At 39.5% G+C, this 9,912-nt stretch overlaps 1 pseudogene; it reads left to right on the forward strand.

Annotated features, from left to right (window-relative positions):
* Positions 1-1,594: 1,594 nt before the first annotated feature.
* LOC102774465 lies at positions 1,595-2,176 on the forward strand (annotated as a pseudogene).
* Positions 2,177-9,912: the final 7,736 nt, after the last annotated feature.

Genomic DNA, 9,912 nt, shown 5'->3' on the forward strand with positions numbered 1-9,912 from the left:
AAGCAGATGAATTTTTTTAATTTTATTTTTCAGATGAACTTATTTATTTTCCATTGTTCTTTTAGAGAGAGCGGAAGATATTTTTTCATTGATTTTTAGGGAGAGTGGAAGGCGAGGGAAAGACCAAGAAAAACATCGATGTGAGAGAAACACATTGATTGGTTGCCCCCTGAATCCACTCCGACCAGGGCTGGGGCCGGGGAGAAGCCTGCAACCAAGGTAGGTGCCCTTGCCGGAAATGGAACCCGGGACCCTTAGGTCTGCAAGCTGGTGCTCTATCCACTGAGCCAAACCGGCTTGGGCAAAGCAGGTGAACATTTAAAACAATGCACATTTCACATGACCCCACATTCAACTTGTGCGACTCTTTTTTATGGAAACACACAAATCCTCAGGGACAGGTACAAGGATGTTCATTGCAGTGTAATAAAAGAAATCATTAGAATAACTTATAGGGGAAATGGTGTGTCATATAAGAAACGTCCAAACTTGTAGAGAATTTTTATAGGAGTTTATTTGGGCCAAATTGATGACATATGCCAAGGACCAAAATCTCAAATGCTCCAGAGAATAACAGTTTTGCAGTTTCTTTTATGCATTTGAAATTAAGGAGGGAAAGGAAGGAAGATGGGAGAAAGCATGGCGGGGATTGGATTATAGGAGAGTTAAGATTTTGTACTCTCTTGAGGGTTAATACTCCCTTGAAGGGGCATTAGTTTTTAAAGGTATTACATTTAAAAGGTGCGTAACCTAGATGCACAAGAACAATGGACAGGGCTGGCTTGCAATCTTTCACTAAAGAAGTTATAGGCCTGGGGCTTGTTGGCCTTTTGAATGTCTCTTTGGAAAAATTCAAGAACTGTCTAAGTCCTTTGCCTATTTTTTTAAATCAGATATTTTTTTTCGGGGAGGGCTACTGAGATATGTGAGTTCCTTATTTATTTTGGACCTTAACCCCTTATCAGGTATATGGTTTACAAATATTTCTCCCATTCCTAGGCTGCCTTTTCATATTTTTGGATTGTTTCTTTTGCTGTACAGACGCTCTCACATTTGATGTAGTCCCATTTGTTTATTTCCGCTTTGGTTGCTTGTGCCTTTGGTATCATATCCATAAAATCATTGCCAAGACCAATGTCTGGGAGTTTTTCCTTATGTTTTCTTCTGGGAATTTTACAATTTCATGTCTTACATTTAAGTATTTTAATTCATCTTGAGTTATTTTTTGTGAGTAGTGTAAAATAGGAGCCCCGTTTCATTCTTTTGCATGTAAGTATCCAGTTTCCCAATGCCATTTATTGACGAGACTATCCTCTCCCCATTGAGTATTCCTGGCTCCCTTCCTTGTCAAGTATTAGCTGACTGTGTATGCATGGGTTTATTTCTGCTGAGCCCTGGGTCTTAGTCACTCTGTTATAAACACAACAGAGGTCCTGCTCTCTTGTGGTTTATATTGTTAGTGAGTAAATATACCAGTGAATTCTCTAGTACATTACTTTCATAAAAAAGAAAAAGAAAAACAAAATCTCGAATTCTCCCTGACCCAATTAAGAAGTACAAATTGGCAGTTATAAAAAGTTACGGGAGGCTTCCCCCGGCCGCATTTTGAGCAGCGCACCCGGAAGGCCAGGCCTGCGGGGCAAGATGGAGTTCCTGCAGGTCCTGAGGCGAGGACTGCAGCAGGTCAGCGGCCACAACGGCCTCCGAGGCTGGCTGCGAATGCTCTTCAGGGCAAATGATGTGAGGGTTGGTACATTAGTGGGGGAAGACAAATATGGAAACAAGTACTATGAAGACAACAAGCAGGTTTTTGGCCGTCACCGATGGGTTATATATACTACTGAAATGAATGGCAGAAATACATTGGGGGATGTGGATGGAAGCATGGTGCCCCCTGAATGGCACCGTTGGCTTCACTGTATGACTGATGATCCTCCAACAACAAAACCACCTACGGCTCGTAAATTCATTTGGACAAACCATAAATTCAAACTGAGTGGCACTTCAGAGCAATATGTACCTTATTCCACCACTAGAAAGAAGAGTCAGGAGTGGGTCCCACCTTCAATACCTTACAAGTAAAGACAGTGAACAATTTAAGCATGTAAAATATGAGGCTTTTCATGTAATTGCACTTTTGCTGCTTACTGTTAATTAAAATTATTTGATTAAACAATGAAAACAAAAAAGTTATAGGATGTAAATTCAACATAGGAAACATAGTAAATCATAATGTAATCACTATGTGTGATTGTCAGATGGGTTTATTGGGGTGATCGTGTGGTAAATTATGTCTAATTTACTAGGCTGTATACCTGAAACTAAAAATAATATTGTATGTTAGTTGAAAAATAAATATAAATTTTAAAATATTCTCCCTGACCCTACACAATCTGGGATCTCTCGCAAGCTGGCAGTCAGACATCCCTCTGGAAGCCCGGGAGCCCTTAGGAGATGTCCACTTGCCAGCGGGGAGCAGGCCTAAGATATAGTCGGACATCCTTAGCGCTGCTGAGGAGGAAGAAGAGGCTCCGTCCACCACCGCTGTACTGGCAGCCATCAGCCTGGCTTGTGGCTGAGCAGAGCTCCTCCCGTGAGAGCAGGGGACAGCGCCTGCATTGAGCGCCTGCCCCCTGTTGGTCAGTGTGTGTCATAGTGACCAGTCATTCCCAGTTGTTCTGCTGTTAGGGTCAATTTGCATATTACCCTTTTATTATATAGGTTTTTTGTCTAGTGTCACTCTGGCTCCTATGACTCCCCTTATTTTCCTCTCCATCTAATGCCAAACACATTCAGACACCTCCATTTCTCTGAAGCTGCTTCTGTCAAAAATCCTATGACCTCCATGTTGCCAAGTTCAATGGCTATTTCTCTGTATCTCTTCACTATCTCTCAAACGTCCACTCACCTTTTTGAAACACTTTTTTTTGTTTCTATGATTCATCACTCTCCTACCTCATTGCTCTTTCTCAATCACCTATACCCTATATAAATAATTCTCAAACTTTATACTGCATCAGAATTGTGTGTTTTGTTGACAAAGTAAAAAAGAAAAAGAAAAAAAAAGATGACTGGGCCTCACTCCAGGCATTCTGAATCAGAACAGGCAGTTGGGGTACCCATGTTCCACTATGTTTTAAAGAAATGGCACAAGTAATTCTGGAACAGACTAAAGTTTGGAACCTAGCACCATCCAGGGTTTTAAAATTACATTTGCATAGATTAATTACAATAAAATTACCGAAGTATTTCTTTCACACTTTGGATGATGTAATAATCCCACTTCTAAAATATTGTGCGTAATTGAATGTTATGACAATCTCATTTCTAAAATGAGATTATCTCCATGATTTCAGTCCAGTTGTCAAGGATGCAGGAAAGCACATATTCCCAAAACAAAACAAAACAAAACAAAACAAAGCATACATTTCCTTGGTTCCATCATATGCCAAAAAAACAAGCAACAGCATCCCTGGATCTGGGGTCAGAAGATCCAAGTTCACGTCCAGATGTGATTTTCCAGTTCTGGATAAACCTCAGCTTTGTCTCATCTACAATAGGAGCATTGTCATAATTCTTGCCTAGACATGATTCATTGTTCTATTGGCCTCCCTCCCTCTCTACCGTAGAACCACTTGTTTAAAAGTCCCAGAGGGACTGCTGTAAATGTATCTATTCATCAGTTTCTATCCTGGAGAAATCAGAAGCTTTATCCAAGGCACTGTTTTGATACCTATGCTTGTCTGTTATAATTACTTGAATATACTGAAAGGGGGTTTTGATGAAAGATGAGCGGCTAGATCATAGTTTTATTGCTTTGGGGGACAGACTTTTTTACAAGTCTAGATAGCAAAGCAGAGATTAAATGTAAAATTAAAAAAATTTATGAATATGACAGAAAAGTAAGATTTAGGTTAATTTCTAAGTAGAAGGTCTGACAAATCTCAAAAACGTCTATGCTCATCTCCTGTTCCATTTGTGTGTGTGTAAGGTGCAATCCCTGCAGAATTCTGATTATATGTAGGATGTGACTGGATGGAAATAGGTGCATAAACAGAGGAACTGGGCAGATCTGGTTGGAGTACTTTTTTCTTCTTCCTCTCAACTTATATAACAAACATTTGGTAGCAAGCTGCCATCAACACAGTTCATACGACGTGCTCTGGCACCTTGATGAAGCCTCAGCTCTCTCCTCTTTATGTGATCTGACCACCACCATCTATGAAGTCAGGTATGATAATATTCCAGGCCTGTGTAGTCCATGGTGGTAGCTTTTAGCTACATGTGGTCATTTAGATTTTAAAATAAATGAATTAAAATGAAATAAAATTAAAAATTTACTTCCTCAGGCACATTAACCTCTTTTCAAGGATCAATAAAACACACGTGACTAGTGGCGAGTGTTGTATTTGGAGATGTTTTTGTTTGTCAGGCTTGGGTGCTGCTAAACATCCTACAATAGATAAGACAGACACCTCTCCCCACAAAAAGAAATTTCTGGGCCAAAATAACAGTAGTGCCAAAGTTGAGAAAGCATGCTCCAGAGGTAAGATTCTGTTAGACTGATGGTTGGCATCAGGCCATCAGCACAATCTGAGATCGTGATGGGACACAGATCACTTAGGATTTAACCCAGGCCATTATCTCTAAAACTGCAGGCTACAGACTTTATGGAATTCTTTTACGGAATATAAAACGGATGTACCGTAACTAATTAGAATGACATTGGTTGGGTAGAGTCCCTGGAATATTTAAACCAATCTGCATATCATGAATTCTATTAACTTCCTTAAATAAGAGCTCACTTTTCACAACTCTTATGCTGATTAACAAGCCAACTGATTTTACCAATGAAAATCCACTTTGTGACGCTCGTTATGTGAATCAGCCAAACCTCTGGTACTGATGGCCAAGAGGAAACTGGAGTGGTTGAACTATAGTTTTGAACTATGACAAAAACACATGAGGTTTTTAATTTTCTTTTTAAAATTTTAAAACAAATAAAAAGCAACACTTTAACTGATTTAAATATCTAAGCCACCTATTCATCCCACAATATTTATTGAGCACCAACCATATGCTATACACTGTTTTGGGGGTTAAACCAATGAACAACAAAGATTCCTATCATTCTGTCTTAGATTCTAAAAGGTACAGGTGGGAAAAAAAACAACAACTAGAGGAAATATGTTAATTATATTATGCTAGAACAGCATAATATAATTATACTAATTATATTAATAATATAATTACTAATATAATTACTAATTAGTAACTTTGTTACTAATGTTATGGCCCCATCCCATAGCAAAGAAACAGAATTTCTGGAGGATGAGACCCAGAAATCAGGATTTTAAAAAGATTCCCAGGTGATTCTGATGTGCAGCCAAGGTTGAGAACCACTGTGCTAGAAAGTAATTAAGTGCTAGGGAAAAAAGGAAAAAGTTGAGAAGAGTAAAGGGCATTTGGGTACCAAGGGCAGGAGGGCTCATTTCAGCATTCACTCAGCCTCATTGAGTATTCAGTGTTCAGCCTCACTGAGAACCATGCAAACAGGTATCGGGCAGAAGTGTGGTCAGAGGATTGAGAAAAATCTAGAAAAAATGCCCTATGGCAGGAATATGAAGGTGTGTCAGGAGAAGGACAGGTTGCCCAAGGTGGTGGAGCTGTGGAAAGGGGGATGAAGAGATCACAAAGGTGAAAAGGGACTGGTGAGGGTCCTATTGGACATGATACGATCTGATTTACATTTTAGAAGCATCACTGGCTGTCCATTGAGAGCAGACTAACTGAACCCATCTTTTCTGAGTAGATGTGCTTCTAGGGCTAACTTCTGCTTTTGATTAGGTTATTGAAACCTAATGAATTGTAAATACTGGCCCTGTCTTGCCTGATTATAGGTGAGGTCAGATCCTAATTTTCCCCCTAGTAGCCCCCATTTATCTTTATTTTTGCCCATGTCACCTTCTACTTTAAACTCGACACTGCTGGTAGGTTCCAGTTAGGACTCTGGTTTCCAGAAAACTTTCATTCTAATTAGTTACGGTACATCTGTTTTGTATTAAAAATGAATTTTATGCATCTTTAAATCTTTGAAGTCAAAGATTTAAAGCTTTCTCCCAGGTTTGTTCTTTTCCACCCCTGTAGGCCTGATTAATGCCTTGGAGAATGTGCATTCTGACAGCATAATTAAGGCATACTTTTATTGTACTGTCTTAACCTCTGTCACTCAAAGAGGAAGCAAAATAGTATTGATGTGGCTGGAAGAACGAGGTGGCAGTGACTTGTTTTGTTATGTCAGACTGGAGGAGGATATGAGTATTTATTGAAAAAGTGGAAAGATGGTAAATGGGCTTGTAGAGAGAACCTGCTTAGCATCATGCACCTGGGAAGGTGGGGGAGTGACTGGCAGAGCCCTGGAGAGGCTCCTATTTCAAATACAAAGGATACAGTGTCAGAGGGAACAGATGGCATTGGATAAAGAATGGTCCTCCTTACTCAGCAAGGCTGGTTGCTGAGCCCTATAGCTGGATCCAGCAGCTGACGTCTTGCTCATGGAATCAAGGCTGAGTGCCTAACCATGTTCTTCATGGTCCTCTCCGGGCCTGTATTGCCTTTGCAGACAGACTTGGGAAGGCAGTGTGCCCTTCGGACACCTTGGGCTTTCCTTAACTGGCCTCCAAATTGTTGCCTTTACCTGAATTCTAAGTGACCAATTTGTGAAATGTATTCCTCTTGAAGGCCCAAGACATAATGAATGGGTCACTTCTCCCATAGCACTCTGTAATGATAGGAACCGTTCATGTATCAAGGGCTCACAGTGCACCAGGCACTGTAGCTTACTCTCTTATCTATCTATCTATCTATCTATCTATCTATCTATCCATCCATCTATTTATCTCCCATGTTCAAAGGCTGTTAAATTGCATTGTTTACCCATATCTTCAGAAAAAATCCCTTCTACTGCCGTGGTAAACAACCTGCTTCCCTATTTATAATGGTCTGGCCCTCTAGCAACTTCAGCGTGAAATTATAGCTAATTTGCCTACAAACGTCAGGTGGTCATAATAATCTGGTCACTCAGTGTACTGGTATGTTTCATCCATTTCCCTCATTGACAATATGAGGTAAGTATGGTTTTTATTCTGTTGTTCAGATGAGATAAGGGAGACCCAGAAGGACATGCTGAAATTTATACAGAGTCGGGCCAATTCCTCACCCCTGCATGAATAGTTCTGATCATGTTATGACTTGTATTCATTTATTTACCCAGGAGCTTACAGCCTCTTTGAGGAATGGGACAAGACCACACTTGTCTTTAAGTTGTGTCCATAGCTCCTGGCACAGCCCCTTTACACACAGGAATTACCAACTGTTTGATGGAGTCAGTGATACTTAGAATGCCTATCATCATGTTTTGAATTCTCAAGGTTATTTATTTGGCAGAGGATAAGGATAGTTTAATAATAATTGTAACAGAATTTAACTGAAAGAAAAATTTGCCAAGAAACTCTGAAAGAGTTTTCAGATTGGTTCTGAGGCTAAGACACATGGCAAGGGAAGAGAGAGACGCTCTCTTATGCCTGAGTTCTGTTCTTTTTTTAAAATTTTCTTTTTTTTTTATTGATTAAGTTATTACATATGTGTCCTTATCCCTACTTAACCCCCTTCACCCCACTCATGCCCTCATCCCCCAATTGTCTGTGTCCATTGGTTAGGCCTATATGCTTGCATGTAAGTCCTTTGGTTGATCTCTCCCCTTTACCCCCCCCCTCCCCTACCTTCCCTCTGAGGTTTGACAGTCTGATCGATGCTTCTCTGTCTCTGGATCTGTTTTTGTTCATCAGTTTATGTTGTTCATTATATTCCATAAATGAGTGAGATCATGTGATATTTAACTTTCTCTGACTGGCTTATTTTACTTAGCATAATTCTCTCCAGTTGCATTCATGCTGTTGCAAATGGTAAGAACTCCTTCTTTTTTTACCACAGTGTAGTATTCCATTGTGTAGATGTACCACCATTTTTAATCCACTCATCTACTGATGGGCACTTAGGCTGTTTCCAAATTTTAGCTATGGTAAATTGTGCTGCTATGAACATAGGGGCGCATATATCTTTTCTAATTGGTGTTTCTAGTTTCCTGGGATATATTCCTAGAAGTGGGATCACTGGGTCAAATGGGAGTTCCATTTGTAGTTTTTTGAGGAAACTCCATATTGTTCTCCACAGTGGCTGCACCAGCCTGCATTCCTACCAGCAGTGCATGAGGGTTCCTTTTTCTCCACATCCGCTCCAGCACTTGTCGTTTGTTGATTTGTTGATGATAGCCAGTCTGACAGGTGTGAAATGGTACTGCGTTGTCATTTTGATTTGCATCTCTCGGATGATTAGTGACTTTGAACATGTTTTCATGTTTTTTGGCCTTTCTTCTGTCTTCTTCCGAAAAGTATCTATTTAGGTCTGTTGCCCATTTTTTGATTGGATTTTTTATCTTTCTTTTGTAAAGTTGTATGAGTTCCCTGTAAATTTTAGAGATTAAACCATGATCAGTGATAACATTTGCAAATACGTTCTCCCATGCAGTGGGCTTTCTTGTTGTTTTGTTGGTGGTTTCCTTTGCTGTGTAAAAGCTTTTGATTTTGATGTAGTTCCATTTGTTTATTTTCTTTTTAGTTTCCATTGCCCTAAGAGCAGTATCAGTGAAGAAATTGCTTCAGCATATGTCTGAGATTTTGCTGCCTGTGGATTCCTCTAGTATTTTTATAGTTTCCCATTTTACATTTAAGTCCTTTATCCATTTTGAGTTTATTTATGTGTATGGTGTAAGTTGGTGATCTAGTTTCATTTTTTTGCATGTACCTGTCCAATTTTCCCAACACCATTTATTGAAGAGGCTGTCATGACTCCATTGTATATTCATGCCTCCTTTGTTAAACATTCAAGGAAGATCTAAAACCTATCCTCCTCAGACTATTCCAAAAAAAATCAAGAGGAAGGAACACTTCCAAGCACATTCTATGAAGCCAGCATCAACCTAATACCAAAACCAGAAAAAGACAACACAATGAAAGAGAATTACAGGCCAATATCCCTCATGAACATAATGCCAAAATCCTCAACAAAATCTTAGCATATCGGATCCAGCAGTACATCAGAAAAATCATACACCATGACCAAGTAGGATTTATCCCAGGGATGTAAGGATGGTACAATACCCGCAAATCAATAAACGTGGTACATCACATAAACAAATTGAGAGAAAAAAACCACATAGTCATATCAATTGATGCGGAAAAAGCTTACAGAAAGAGAGACTAAAAAAGCAATCCCATTTACCATTGCACTACAAAAATTAAGATACCTAGGAATAAACTTGACTAAGGAGGTAAAAGACCTATACGCGGAAAACTATAGGACACTGAAAAAGGAGCTAGAGGAAGACATAAACAGATGGAAGAACATACCGTGTTCATGCATTGGTAGAATCAACGTCACCAAGGTGTCCACACTACCCAAAGCAATCTATAGATTCAATGCACTCCCCATTAAAATACCAATGGTATATTTCACAGACCTAGAAAAAACTTTCCAAAAATTCATCTGGAATAAAAAAAGACCTCGAATAGCTGCAGCAATCCTGAGAAAGAAGAACAAAGTAGGTGGGATCTCAATACCAGATATCAAGCTGTATTACAAAGCTACTGTTCTCAAAACAGCCTGGTACTGGCACAAGAACAGACATATAGATTAATGGAATAGAATAGAGAACCCAGAAATCGACCCAAACCTCTATGCTCAATTAATATTTGACAAAGGATGCTGAGGTCTGTTCCCATAGGGCTGAGATCAAAATCCCTGTCAGTAGATGAAAATGTAGCTAATGCCGGCAAGCCACAGCATATCCACTGT

The sequence above is a fragment of the Myotis davidii genome, unplaced genomic scaffold (genome assembly GCF_000327345.1).
Source record: "Myotis davidii unplaced genomic scaffold, ASM32734v1 scaffold556, whole genome shotgun sequence".
Taxonomy (NCBI): Eukaryota; Metazoa; Chordata; class Mammalia; order Chiroptera; family Vespertilionidae; genus Myotis; species Myotis davidii.